The following is a 16,496-nucleotide window of genomic DNA, read 5'->3' as shown; positions in this document are numbered from 1 at the left end:
TTGATGTATCAGCATGTATATCAATAGTTTATTTATACACATCTAGATGTGTATAAGAGCAGCATGTATATCAATAGTTTATTTAATACAGTCATCCAAATTTACTGTTATTGGTGTATCAGCATGTACATCGTATATCTAATATACTTTATATTTGGTACATCAGTCATCTAATATACTTTATATTTGGTATATAAATTGATTAATATACCAAAGATAAAGTATATAAGCTATGCAATAGATATATCATATTTATCATTCACAAACCATGTTTTGTCTATGAAGATGTGCTTGTTCATTTACTATTTTTCATTTGATTTCTATTCTTATTTGTCTATTATTGAATAACATTATCAGCTTGTAATGGTTCAACTTGTTATACCAGTAACCATTTTGAACGAATGTTGATAAACTATTGGTATACCAATGTTACATTTGAAATTGAATTTTGAACATGTGTTGATATATAATTGATATACTTGAACAAATGTATCTTTAAGAAATAATGATATACCAATGTTTTATACTTAAAATAAATTATGAGTTAATGTTAACATAATACTAACACATTGTTATACTTAAAATTTTATTTAGAAGAAATGTTGATATACTACCGATACATTTATGATATACTTGCACTTAGTTTTTTTATATGCATTGATATAATATTGATAAACTAATTTATACTTTAGATGAATTTTGAATAAGTATCTAATTATAACTACTAATACATTAATAATATATATTTGAAATTGAATTTTGAATGAGTATTGATATATTATACACTAATATAGTACTTAAAATAAATTTAGATCATGAGTGATATACTATAGATACACTACAAATGTACATGAAATGAATTTTAAATGACTATTGATATATTATTAATACATCTAATATTACAATATAAATAAAAATTTGAATGAGTGTTGATAAATTATCGATACACCAAATACTTAGTATTACATCTTCAGCTCATTATGATATATCATTGATAGAATAATGATCTATTTGTAATTCATTTTGAATTAATACTAATATATACAATTGAAATGTCAATGTTAAACTTTAAGTATCTTTATAAAGGATATACTTCATATTTGGTATATCAACAATATCATCGATATGTTTTTTTTTTTTTTTTTTTGTAAATTATATATATCAATCAATTAATTATACGAAATATAAAATATTTGTTATACAATTGATATACCAAATTAAGTATAAATTATATACCATTAAAATGATATTAAAAATTTGAAAATAAAACAGATTAACTAATATAATTTATATTTGATATATCACTTGACAAAATTAATTCATTTAACATATACTATCAACATCAAAGAACCAATAGAACGAAAATTACTCTATATAAACATGAAAAAAGATAAAATTAATATTTATCATAATCGAACAAACAACTTTGATCATAACACAATTAAAGTCATGTTATATCACCTGTATAAATGATATTTTTTAAGTGTATCAATTGATTGATATACCAAATATAATGTACATTTTTAGTGTATCTCATTTAGCAGAGTAGTCAAACAATTAAAATCATGTTTTACTAGGTGATTCTCAAACACTTTAGCCGACAGAATTATTGCAAACATGTCAGTGTACAATAGACTTTTAATTAAACTATATGGGAATGCATCTTATTCTCAATAATAACCAGGATGTCACACTTTCCTCCCACTACATTGAGATACTCTCAACTCTTTGAGTAAGACGCGTCTGACCTATCTTAACAACTCTTGTTTAATAGTCAGATCTAGAAATCTTTAAACTTTCTATACTTTAATTTAGCCATTTTTAAATATCTGAATATTTGCAAATGGCTTTTAATAGTTTGATTCTTAACAGAAGTTGTTATGAGATAGAACTAACATAATTTTCTTAAAATGAACATTTCATTTACAACAAAAATATATACATTTTGTTCTTTACAATATCACAAAAGCAAGTAAGATCAAGCATCAACATCTCCCACTGATCAAGCTGAGCAAGCGATCCTCAGAAACTAGTTTGCCTGTTTAGCTTTCTCTGCTCTCTTCTCAGCAAGGTGTTGAGGGCAATTTCTCTTCTAATGCCCTTCTTCGTTGCAGTGGAAACACTTCCCTTTCTCTGCAGTGTTTTTCTTGCCTTTCTTTCCAGCAAGTTTCTCTTCCCTTTCCCTTTGCCCTTCTTCACAGGAATACTTTTACTCTGTGAAGAGGAAACAACATCAGGCTTGGAGGGCGTTCCCCTCTTTTCAGCAGTAATAACATTTATTTCTGATTCCAGACCTTTAGTTCTCAACATATTCTGGTAAGCCTGTAGCTCATTCAACAGAGTAGTCAAACTGTATTCAATTTTATTCATCAGTGCATTCGTACAGAATTGCAGAAAAATCTTCGAAAGAGATTCTAGAATAAAACCAACTTGACTTCTTTCGTCAACAACAATGTCGTTCACTTCTGCCACATTAAAGTGGATCATCATGTCCAGGACATGTTCACAAACAGCGGCCCCCTCTTTCATGCAACTGTTGTAAATGTATTTTATGGCATCATGCCTCAGGGTGAAGGACGGTTGTCCAAACATCCCTCGTAGAGATTCCATAATCTCTTTGATAGTACCTATATCCTCATGTTTCTTTGCCAAAACATCTGATATGCTGGTTAGGATATAAGCATGGGCTTTATCATTTGCCATGATCCATCTATCATACGCATCCCGAACAGTTCGGTTTGTGTTAGAGCTCGGAATGGGAGGACAATCCTCTGTTAAGACAAACCACAAATTGTCTATCACAAGTATCGTGTTCAAATTTGATTTTCAGGTCACATAATTATCCCTGATCAGTTTATCCGATGCCAACAATTGTATTATTGAACTTATCATTATGAAATTATAAACAAATTCTATAAGTGAATTACTTTTAAATCCAATCAAATTTTAGCAAATTAATAATGTACCCAAGATTATTCTTTTGCAATGATACTACAACAAGACATTCTTGACTAAATACTATCTCCAGGATAACTCATATTTCAATAGTCATTTAGGTACCACTTTTGGTCAGAAATTATTAACACTTAAGAATTCTGTAAGTGTAACCCTCCGTTTTCAGACGTCAGAAGTCGGCCCCAATTATGCTATTGAAGTGGAGAGTCAAGGTTGGGAATAAACCTAAGAAATCTTATCCATCTTTGGAGCTTGAGTTGTTCTGAATACTATGTTACAACCCTCCATGGGGATAATCGTCGTTAAACGACTAGCAAAGGGTCGCTTAAAGCTAACCAGTAGGTGCAACATAGGAATCTCATGGTCCAAACTAATGGAAGAGACCGTAGGATATGTTGACACATTTCCTTCACCCATTTACTATGAACTACTTCCCTCGTTTACCTTGTTATTGACTCATACATTTGCTTGTCATATGGAGGTCACTTCCAGGGTAACACGAAGCATCATATGAATCTCACAATGTAAACTATGTGGAGACGTGGCAGTTTGAAATCGTATACTTGATTTTTGTTCGAACAACTTTCCCTTATTTACCGAAATCTAGATTTAAGCTAAAAAATACTTTCCGTATGGAGGTCACTCCCAGGGTGACACGAAGTACCGCTTAAATCTAGACTTTGAACTCTTAGGGATGTGAGAGCTAAAAATAACGTATCATATATGTTATTAATCTCCCACTAAAGTTTTCTAATAACATTATCATATAGAAGTTATTGAACTACCACTGAAGTGTTCTATTAAAAGGGTAAATTTATACTTAGGTTCTTTTCTGGCCAATAAAAACAACCCTAAGTCTATGTAATAGTCAAGGGACTTTTAGGTTTATTGAATTTCTAATAAACAAAACATCTATTCAATAACAACTTATTAAATTTTCAGAATAAGTTCTATTTTTTACAAACCACGAGTTTTAGGACATAAAATCCAACACTTTAAAATATTATTATGAGTCAAGGAGAGGGAGATCGTGTAGAGATTAGTGAAGCTCAGTATAGAGAAGCACAAGTTGGTGTTATAACTCGATTGACCCAAGTAATTCATTCCTTGATAGATCAGATAGAAAGGATAGAAGTAACTTTGAGGAATCCTCAACAAGAGGAATTGGGTCGCAATGAATGATTTGAAAATAAAGAAAATGACGATAATGAAACTGTTTTAGTTAGGCAAAACCCAAGGGGAATGAAAGTGTTAGACCAAGGTATAGGAAGAGGAAGAAGAAGGGAAATGAGCATTTTACAACCAAAAAGGGTAGAAAAGGAGTACTAAAATGAGAGAGGAGGGGAAAGAGGAATTGGGGGAGTGAAGCTTACAATTCCTATTTTCATGGGACAACGGATCTAGATGAGTATTTGCAATATAAGAGCAAAATCAAGCATGTTTTTTATTGCCATATTTTAACAAGGAAAGGAAATTGAAGTTTGTTGTAGCTGAATTTGTTGATTATGCAAGTTTATGGTGGACATCTTTAAAACTCGAATGGGGAAGGAATTACAAAGTGTCAATTGAAACTTGGGAGGAGTTAAAGGCCCTAATGAGAAAAAGATACATTCTTAAGCACTACATTCGAGAACTTAAGCAAAAGCTTTATTCTTTGTAGCAAGGATCCAAAGGTGTGGATGACTATTACAAGGAAATGCAAATCCTTATGAATAGAGCAAATATTGATGAAGATGAGAAAGATACAATGGCTAGATTTCTTAGAGAAATGAATCGAGAATTGGCCAATCAAGTGGCTAGGCAAACTTACTTTGACATGAAAGAATTGTTACACCTTGCTATCAAAATTGAAGGGCAATTAGCTTGGGAGAAGTTGCATAACAAGAGGTATGCTTCTTCTAAATCTACTTCTATTTCTACTAACACTTAGCAAAAGAATGCAAATATTGGGAAAGTTAATTTCAAGCCTAGGGAAAATTTTGAGTTTGACAAGAAGGATAAGGCTGAGAGCTCCAAGGGCAAGGAAAAATTGGAGAGATCCAAGAACGTTCGAGAAAAGAATAGAGATATCAAATGTTGGAAATGTCAAGTGGTCATATTAGTCGTGATTGTCCAAACAAGCGAACCATGATCATAAAAAATGGAGAAGTTGTCACCGATGGAGAAGAAAATGACCAAGATGAGCTAATTGAAGAAGAAGTTGAAGAGAGTAAGGGGGACTAGAAGATGGGAGTAGATTGACACTTGTTACAAGGAGACTTCTTAACACTCAAGTTAAGGAGAATGATGTCGAAGACCAAAGAGATAATCTTTTCAACACTAGGTGTTTAGTTAATGGAACTCCTTGTAGTCTTGTTATTGACAATGGAAGTTGCACCAATGGCGTTAGTACATTTATGATCAAACAATTGCAAATTTCAACTCAACACCATCCTAAGTCTTACAAGCTTCAATGTCTCAATGATAGTGGAACACTGAAGGTAGTTTCTCAAATTTTAATTTATTTTACCTTGAAAAAGTATAAAGATGAGGTTCTTTATGATGTGTTACCCATGCATGCTAGAGATATATTACTTGGTCGACCTTGGAAATTGATAGGAAGGTCTTGTATGATGGATACTTGAATAGGTATTCTTTTACAAAAGATGGGAGAAACACAACTCTTGTACCTCTGTGTTCTAAAGATGTATTTTCTGATCATATGAAGTTAGAGAAAAAGAAAAGAAAAGAGTTTGAAGAAAAATAGTTGAGAGAAAATAAAAAGGTGAGTGAAAAATTTGAGAAAAATCAACGAGAAAAAAAAGAGTGGAGAGAAGAAAAGTGAAAAAAGAATAAAATTGAAAGAAAAAAACAGAAAAGAAAGTGAGTTGTTTGGCAAAAGTGGGAGAAATGAGAAAGGCATTGTTTTGCCAAAAACCAATCTTTCTTACATACAAGGAAGGGTATTTAGCCTCTAATGTTAACAAGTTGTCTTTGCCTAGTGTGTTTCAATCTCTTTTGCAGGAATTTGAAGATGTGTTTCAAGATGAAGCTCCTAAAGAACTACCACCTATTAAAGGTATTAAGTATAAAATACATTTCATTCCTGGGGCTATCATTCCAAAAATGCCAGACTATAAAGCAAATCCGTTTGAGACAAAAAAAAAAAAAAAAAATTCAGAGGCAAGCAGAGGAACTCATGGAGAAAGACCATGTTCAAGAAAGCTTGAGTTCACGTTCTATACCAATCCAATTGGTGCCAAAGAAGGATGGAACTTGGTGCATGTGTGGACAGTAGAACTATCAACAAAATCATTGCAAAGTATCGTCATTCTATTCTTAGGCTAGATGATATGTTTGATGAATTGCATGGTTCATGTTTATTCACAAAGATTTATTTGAAATTTGGATATCATCAAATTAGAATGTATGAGGAGATGAATGAAAAACAGCTTTCAAAATCAAATTTGGATTGTATGAATGGCTTGTTATGCCTTTTGGTTTAACTGATGCTCCTAGTATATTTATGTGTCTAATGAACCATGTTTTGAGAGAATGTTTGGGAAATTTTTTTGTTGTTTGTTTTGATGATATTTTGATTTATTCAAAGGCTTTGTTTGAACACGAGAAGTATGTTAGGACTATTTTGATCACACTTAGAAAATAGAGGCTTTATGCTAACTTAGATGAATGTAGTTTTTGCATGGAAAAAGTTAACTTACTTGGCTTCATAGTCGGTAAAAATGGAGTAGAAGTAGACGAAGAGAAAGTTAAGGCAATTAAAGAATGGGCAACACCCAAAAATGCAAGTGAGGTTAGAAGTTTTCATGGACTAGCTAGTTTCTATAGGAGTTTCATAAAGGATTTTAGTACCATAGTTGCACCATTTGAATGATTTAGTGAAAAAGCATGTCTTTGAATGGGGGAAAAAGCAAGAAAAAGCTTTTAATGAACTTAAAGACAAATTACCTAACTTTGATAAGACCTTTTAAATTGAGTGTTATGCAAGTGATTTTGGCATAAATGTTGTTTTAATGCAAAATAGGAAGCCCTTAATGTATTTAGTGAAAAACTAAATGAGACAGCTTTGAACTATCCTACCTATGATAAAAAAATGTTTTCTTTAGTTCGTGCTTTGCAGGTATGGCAATACTACTTATGGCCAAGAGAGTTTATGATCCATATTGATCATGAAGCTTGAAGCATCTTAAGGGTCAAATCAAATTGAATCGTAGGCATGCAAAATGGGTCGAATTTATCGAAACATTTCCCTATGTTATCAAATATAAGCAAGGTAAGAAACATGTGATGGTTGATGCTTTGTCAAGAAGGTACAATCTATTTACCTCTCTTAGTGTAAAAATTCTTGGATTTGAGCATGTTAAGGAGTTATATAGAGATAACACTAATTTTGGAACGATTTATTCATCTGGTCTTAATGGAAAAGCTGTAGGTTATGTTTTTCATGAAGTTTTGTTTAAGAAAAGTAAACTTTGTATTCCTAAATGTTCGTGAATTTTTGTTTAAGAAAAGTAAACTCTGTATCCCTAAATGTTTTGTAAGAGACTTGCTTGTGAAATGAGCCTATGGAGGTGGATTGATGGGATATTTTGGAATTCACAAAACCTATGATATGTTGCATGAGCAGTTATTTTGGTCTAAAATGAAGCATGATGTGCATAAGGTTTGTACTCAATGTTTTAAATGCAAAGAGGCTAAATCTAGATCACAACCAAATGGATTGTATACTCCTTTACTTGTGCCGAATGAACCTTGGACTAACATGTCTATGAATTTTGTTCTAGGTTTTCCTAGGACTAAGAAGGATAAAGATTGCATTTTTGTTGTTGTTGATAGATTTTAGTAAAATGACACATTTTATAGCATGTAACAAAACTGATGATGCTAAGACGTGGTTGACTTGTTTTTTAGAGAAGTGGTAAGGTTATATGGAATTCTTTGAATTATTGTTAATGATAAGGATATTGAGTTTTTAAGCCACTTTTGGAAAGTGTTGCGGGGTAAGTTGGGAACAAAGTTGTTGTTCTCTACTACTTGTCATCCTCAATTTGATGGACAAAGTGAGGTAATGAATAGAACACTGGGTGCTTTACTTAGTGCCATTATTTCAAAGAATATTAAGTCTTGGGAAAACTCTTTGCCCTTTGTTGAATTTGCATACAATAGGGCAATTTATACTACAACTCATTGTTCTCCTTTTGAAGTTGTTTGTTGATTCAATCCACTTACTCCTTTTGATTTGCTTCCTATTCTTTCTAACAATTTTGTAAGTGATGCAACAATAAATAAGGCAGAATTAATCAAAACCTTGCACAAGGAAGTGAAAGAAAGGATTGAAAAAATAACTCCAAAGTTGCTTTAAGAATTAATAAAGGAAGAAGGAAACTAATTTTAAAAGGAAGAAAAAGTTACATCCAAAAGGGGATGGTCCTCTTCAAATTCTTGAAAGAATTAACAACAATGCATACAAGTTTGATCTTCTAGGAGAATTTTCAATAAGTTCTACATTTAATATTGCTGACTTGAGTCTTTTTTTATCTAGGTGATGAATTTCCTGATCTAAGGATGAATCATTTTGAAGACGGAGAAAATGATAAGAATCAAGGTATTCTGCTCGTTCTGGTTGGACCAATTACAAGATCTAAGACAGCAGATTCGACAATATTTATTCTTCATGTACAATATTGGATAGAGTCGTTTCATCCTCTATTTCATGTGAAAAATGTTGATCCAATAGACCAAGGACCATTTGGAGTATTGAAAGTCAATCTTTGCTCGGTTGAAGTGGAACATGGAGTAGACATTAAGATTCCTTGAGTTCAAGCACTTTGAAGAATTTTTATATTAAGTTCACAAACGTTTTATTGTAATATCAGCTTTAAATTTATTTCTATGACTAGTCAAAGATGGAGGCTACCATTAATGATGTAACAATAAAGATGATAGTTAGAAGATGGTGGTTGGAAGATGGAGAACTCTTTTAATGTTTTATTTTGACTTTTTCTACTTTACATTAAATAGGTTTAGAATCTCTAAAAGTCCATATAAAGCCTTATCATCATCCATTTGTAATCAGATTAAGATTTTGATGAATGAAATTTAAGATCTCATATTTGAGACTTTTCCATTAGAATTTTGCAATTCTTGTGATAGAATGCATGTGAGTCGTTCAATCTAACCTTGATCAAGTTGATTGTGGAGTGACTCAATATAGAACTAGATTTCCCAATCTTGCTTCTAGATCTTCGATCAAGAGATAATCTAATTTGAGTATTTTCTCGGGGTTGAGCTAAATTCGTATAGGGAGGTGTTAATTTCTTAGATTCAAAGGTTCTTGCTACATAATAGCTTGGGTCTTTGAGCCGAAGGTTAGAGTTGCCTTATCAATTTTAATGACTAATTATGTGAAAATAAATATAACATGAATTATGAATGAATATTATATATTATTTTATCTTATAAAGAATAACTTCAATATATGTTTAATGATTATTTAATGTTATATGAATTTACATTATATATATGTAAGTTTATTTCTCAAAGCAATAATGTATAAGCATATCTATTATGTATTTGTAAGTGTTTGCTTTCGTTTCTCTTCATTTGCAAGCTATGTCTATAATCAACTTTAATGGATTCAATTTCTCTGATTACTACAAACAAATCCAATTCCATCTTTGTGTTCTGGATCTTGATTTAGCACCTTTAAGTGGGAAACCTGCTCCATTTAAAAATGCTAGCAGTACTGAGGAAAGATCTTTCTATAAAATTTGAGAAAGATCATACCTAACTTTACATTATGTATAGAAGAAATTTATATATTCCTGAATAACTATTAACTTTATATTAATGTATAGTTGTGTTACCTATGTGTGTGCTCGAGGGAGGGGAAGAAAGGGAGGGAATGAGGGAATGAGAGAGATAGATTTGATGAATCTTCTTGAATATTTCAAAATTGGAGAGTTTGAAATAATCACACCAGGTCAATATTAGAGGTTCATATGGAGCTTAGACCAAAAATTTAAACTACTCTCTTTTTCAGAATAACCTAATTTCTAGATACATCACTAAAAACGTCCATGAAATCATTTACTTATTGAAAGTTACTATATGTCGTACCCTGCCCTAAATTACCCTACCTGAACCTAGGACAGGCAGTCATGATAGTAGACCCCAAGTGTGGAATAGAGCTTACCATCAAACTTACCTTAAACTTGAAACCTAACTTGAAATAAATACTACTTACATAAATTGTCACACCCCACCCCAGATTACCCTACCTAAACATAAGACGAACTGTGACGATAGTAGACCCTGAGCGTTCAATGGAACTTACCATCAAACTCTTCTCAAACTTAACTTGAATGATATACCTTAATTATACAATTCAACATCGTTACACAATCACTAAAATTCACTCTTGTTGAAATTCAAGAGCAACTTGGTGGACACTACAATAATTTTGGCTTTAGATGTTAGTTCTGAGCTGACATCATATACTTATGGTGATGGATTACAAACCGCCATCGTATCCAACGACATCATAGGTTACAATGGCGATTGTGCTATGATGGCCATTCTAAACGACCATCAAAATTTATGTCATCATATATATACAATAGCGATTGTTTATGATGTCGGTTTAGAACCGACATCACACCCATGCCATCATACATTTATGATGGCAATTTGTTACGATATTAGTTTATAATCGACATCAAACCCATGCCATCATACATATACGATGCGATTTGTTAATTGCAATTATTATTATTATCTACTATGACAATTTAAAACTGACATCATATCTTCTATAATTGGCAACAAATATATTAGCATAATATAGAACCCAAAACCTGCATAAAATATATTTTTTTTTATAAAAATAATAATTCTCAACCCGTTAATTCTTTAACAAAAATGTTAAAACAAAATAGGGACAAAATTCTAAAACACAATCCGTCATTTCATTTCGATATTCATTAATTCGAGTTTCAATACAATGCTCTCAGAATAGTTGTATACTATGCTTCAAATCTAGCAAAGTTACAAAAATTACCTAACAACCAAACAAAGCTATACAATATGTTTCAAGTCTACACAAAATGCTTAAGGGTTTCCAAATGTTCAGAGTGAGGCCAAACAATATATTTTATACCAAAACACAATCTGATCAAGTGAAGCTTAACAATTCCACCCATCCAACTCGTACGTCCTCATTGAGTTTCTCTTGGATAAAAGGATTCTCAGTATCAAATTACATGAAAGCAAATAAATAACAAATATTACAATAAACTCATTATTAATAAATACACAATATGTAAATAATAATATTAAGTTTGGAGAGTGATATATAAGGGATTTGATAGAAATATCTAGATGATGCAAAACTTCTCTCATGAACTTTATTACATAATACCCATATTATGACTAAAATGATAAGGTACTTATTTTTCGATTTATCATACATTTATATAACAAAGATTTCAAGGTAAGTTCTTTGAATTATACAAGTCATTTAAAATAAAGGGAGAAAATACTAACCCAAATTCTTTGAATCTCCATCCAAATTAAACTCTATAAAACCTTTAAGCATGTGAAAATGAAGAATTGAAATAGGGAGAAGTTACCTAAACTAAATTTATCAATATAAATTCAACTCAATAAATAAACTCAATAAGTTAATGATATTCATGAACTAAAATGAACTTAGTAGAAACCATAACAATAACTTATCCACCCAAGAAATTAAGGTTGTTGAAAAAGGAATACAAACGATAAATAACAATTCCTACATTGTAATGTTATCCACCCAAGAACTTAAGATTGTAAAAAAGGAATACAAAAGACAATAACAACTCCTTATATTGTAATCTAATTTATCAAACACACAAACAGCTAAATAAGGTTATCAAATACAAACAACTTAAACAGAAATAATTAATAGAAAAAAGTCAACAATATGTAAAGTCGTCTCTAAACCATATGGAATGGTAAGAGTTAAGTGAGGGAAGTTTCCATTAGTGTTAATAACTTATCAACAAGAACATTGACATATATATATATATATATATATATAAAAGAGAAGCCATGAATAACTTATCAATCCAAGTAACTAAACTTATCAATACCTAATCTATGACTACCATAACTACAGGACAAGTATAGAAATTAAGTTATATCAAGTCAACATAAATAGAGTTTTAATTAATAAAACTATATTTGCTTCATTACGATTATTTATACTAGAAAGAGAAATGTTGAGAAAACATTAAAAATAAAGAAGTTATTATTGTTTAAAAAAAACATGTACCTTTCTTCCAAATATTCCATTCTTTCCAATATATTTAATCCCAATCAAGCTATTCCTTCGATGGCATCATATATATCAATGGCAACATATTTATCAAGGCCAATCATTGTTTATGAAATTTCCATTGAATTACGAAATTTTTAGACGTGTTATTCTAAAACTAATATCATAGAGTTAAACTAACATCGTTTATAAAATGCCAACTAACATCTAGAACTAGAATTATTGTAGTGCAGAGAAAATAAATTTAAAAGGTTGAATTAAAGTCTAATGAATGATAAGTTTAGTATTAAAATTACTTTAGTAAAACTTTCCTCAAAACATATAAAAGTTCATTCTAAATTAATAATCATTAGAGAATTCACATAAATAACAATCCTGGATGAACTTAAAACATTAGCTTGTGAAAACCATCACTAAATCTATACCCCAACTTATTCTCACGTTTGCGTAGAGTGATACTATTATAAATGATAGACTAATCTTTCCATATGTGCACGTAGGTCTACATTTACACCATCGAAATACATTTTAGTGGTATCTCGGAAAACATAACTATAACATTTACACCCTAGAAACATATTCTCGAGGTGTATTAGAAAATGTAACTATCATTTACATCTCAGAAACACACTCATGAGGTGTATTGAGAAAATCACCATATCATTTATACTAAGGAAACACATTCACGAGGTGTATTGGATAATCACATGGGTATAAGATCACGTCTTTAAAAACCATTTCATCATAAATCTCATAACTCATAACTTCGAATGATAGATAAACATGCTTTTCTGTCTTTCTGAAACCATTTAGAATAAAACATACTTTTAACATTTTTAGACATAAAACTTCAGCTACAATATCATATTACTGAAAAATATTTTATTAAAATGACTGAGAAATTCTCCTAAAATCGTAGAAAATCAAAACTGTCATGATATCTCATAATATATAACTAATAATAAAATATGTCATATAATAAACGATTCACATATCCAGAATTGAGAACTGTTCGAGTAGTAGACATTCCCAATCTCCAATTTTTCTGAAATTAGTTTAATCTTTAATTGAATATGATTAGATACTTAATCCTAAATTTAAAATTTTATACCAATATATATATTCAAACTCCAGTTGGATATATTCTCGTTCACCCACAAGTACCATTTATTTGCTTTATTTTTATAGTACTTTATCCTCTTTCCTTGGAATTTATTAATGAAGCTTTTGTAATTTTGATGTTACCACTTATGTAACCAATACTTTCTCTCTCTTTCTTTCTTTTTTTTTTTTAACGATAATGATAAACTGCATCTAATCCCATATTCCTCATTTCTAACCTACAAAGAAGAAATTAAAAAAAAAATATATTTTTTTTAAAAAAACAAAAACTACCGTGTCGTAGTTTTTTAGCTCCCTCGGTTGCACAGAGATAGGTGCAATCTGAGGAGCATCGGAGAACAGATTGAAATCAATAGGAAATTAGCTCAAAAACGATGATGGAGGGTAGTAGAGCAGATCTGTGAAGAAGAAGGTGGCTAGGGTTTTCTATATATTCAGAAGCAGATTTCTTTAAAAAGAGGGAAAAAAACATTTTGGAATTAATTCCAATTAACACATTTATTTTGGTGAAGTAAAAAGTTATTTCTTTTTCGCCTAAGCGTGGTTACCTGAACCCGCTTGTCCAACTGGACGGACGAGCGCACGCATGTTATAAAAGTGTTATACTTCCACCACCACCATATTTTAGAAGCTTCCTTGCATATATATATATATATATATATCCACCTACCAAGCCTAAATCTTCCAATGTGGGACAACTTCTATCTCTTTTCTCTCAAAACTACTTTTTGCTTTTGGCCCATACTTTTTCCTTTCGCTATGGGCCAAAAGCCCAAAGTCATTCCAAACAATCCCCCACGAATGACTGGTTAAAACAACAAAAGATTTTGATAACCAACTTCTGAGTTAAGAAAGAAGAACAAACTTAAACATCAATATCTTACGATTTGAATTGATGCATAGTGAAGTAGAGCAACAACCTCATTAGAGAGAGTGAGTTTACCTCTTGAACTTTCACTAACTATGGTTGAGACCTGCATAACACGTTTTTACTCTTTAAATTTTCCTTGATTCTGGGATATAAAGTGTATTATATAAGACCATGCAGATAAATCTTGGGTCATCGTGAAAGCTCTAGAAAGAAGCTCTTAAACTCTTTCATGGAAGGCGACCAGACCTTCACATTCACGTTTATTGTTTCATCAAGTCTATCGCAACAGACCACTCAAAACTAGGCTATGAAGACTTCACATCTAGTCCATACCTGGACCAACTTCATTAAGTCTGTCAAAAGACAAACCAATTAAATCTGAGCTACGAAGATTTTTGCAACTATCCATCAAGATCATATTGAAAGAACCTGTGAAGGCCTTGAGTGGAAACATGGATCATCCCAATTTTTGGTTTTTCACAGAATGCAAAATTATAGAACAAAAATATGCATTCAAATTAAAATTTACAGCATGCCATCAAAAGGGAAAAGGAGAAATTAGAGATTAAGAAAACCTTACCTTTGAAGAACCGTTCTTCACGTAATTCCTCTTCTCCAAAATGGTCATGAACATATTGAACCACAAACTCACAAAACGAAGAACATGTGGACACCACCACAAGAAGCCTTCTCTATTCTCTGGGATGAGAATTCCAAGAGTTTGTGTGGGCTCTGTGTATTTTGGAAGAGAGGGAAAGTTTGAGAAAAGAGGAGTGAGTGAGATACATAGAATTTTGGGATGAGAACAAAGTGATTTAGGGATGTCCGGACCATGTGTTAGTGACTAACTGGAAGAAGTTGGAACCACGTTCGAAAGTTTGCCTCTTTGTAGGCTACCCCAGGAAAACGAAGGGTGGATACTTTTATGATTCGAGTGAGAACAAAGTGTTTATGTTGAAAAATGCTATCTTCTTAGAAGAAGACCACATCAGGGATTACAAACCACGAAGTAAGCTTATTTTACATGAGATTTCTAGTGAGACTACTGAGGGTTTGACAAGAGTTTTTAAACAGACTAATAGATTAATAAGAGTTGTTGATGTCAGTACATCTAGTCAACCATCTCAAGAGTCGAGACTGCCTCGACATAGTAGGAGGGTTATGAACCCACCGGAACGCTACATGGGTTTAACTGAAGCTCAGAATATCATTTTCTGATGATGGGGTCGAGGATCCATTGTCTTATAAGTAAGCAATGGAGGATGTTGACAAAGATGAGTGGATTAAAGCCATGAACCAGAAAATGGAGTGTATGTACTTCAATAATGTCTGGGAACTTGTGGATCAGCCTGATGAGGTAAACCCTATAGGGTGTAAGTGGATCTACACGCAAAAACGAGGTGTAGATGGAAATGTGCGAACCTTTAAGGCTGGACTCGTGGCAAAGGGTTATACTTAGGTCGAGGGAGTGGACTATGAGAAAACTTTCTCACTTGTTGTCATGCTGAAGTCTATCAGGATACTTCTGTCTATAGCTACATTTTATGATTATGAGATATGTTAAATGGATGTCAAGACTGCCTTTCTTAATGGTAATCTTGAGGATACCTTCTACATGGCTCAACCAGAGGGGTTCATAGTTCTAGATCAAGAACAAAAATTTTGCAAGCTTAATAGGTCCATTTATGGGCTGAAACAAGCATCTAGATCGTGGAACATTAGATTTTACAGTAAGGTCAAATCGTTTGGCTTTGATCAGAACGTTGATGAGCCTTATGTTTACAAGAAAATGTCAACAGCTTAGTAGCTTTCCTGGTACTGTATGTGGATGATATTCTATTCATTGAGAATGATCTAGGCTTTTTGACTGACATTAAAAAGTTGCTAGCCACCCAATTCCAAATAAAAGATTTGGGAGAGGCATAATATGTTCTAGGGATCCAGATCATTCGAGATCGTAAGAACAAGAGGTTGGCCTTATCTCGGGCATCATACATCGATCAAATCTTGGTCAGATACAAGATTCTAAGAAGGGTTTGTTACCCTTCAGTTATGGAATCGTATTGTTTAAGGATCAATGCCCTAAGACACCTCAAGAGGTTGAGGAGATGAGACGGATTCCCTATGCTTCAGCTGTTGAAAACTTAATGTATGCAATGTTATGTACTCGACCTGACATTTGCTATGCAGTAGGGATTGTCAGTCGTTATCAGTCGAATCCAGGATTAGATC

The sequence above is a fragment of the Benincasa hispida genome, chromosome 2 (assembly GCF_009727055.1).
Source record: "Benincasa hispida cultivar B227 chromosome 2, ASM972705v1, whole genome shotgun sequence".
NCBI classification, from domain to species: Eukaryota; Viridiplantae; Streptophyta; class Magnoliopsida; order Cucurbitales; family Cucurbitaceae; genus Benincasa; species Benincasa hispida.
The sequence above is the reverse complement of the archived record's forward strand: the minus strand, read 5'-3'. Positions refer to the sequence as shown.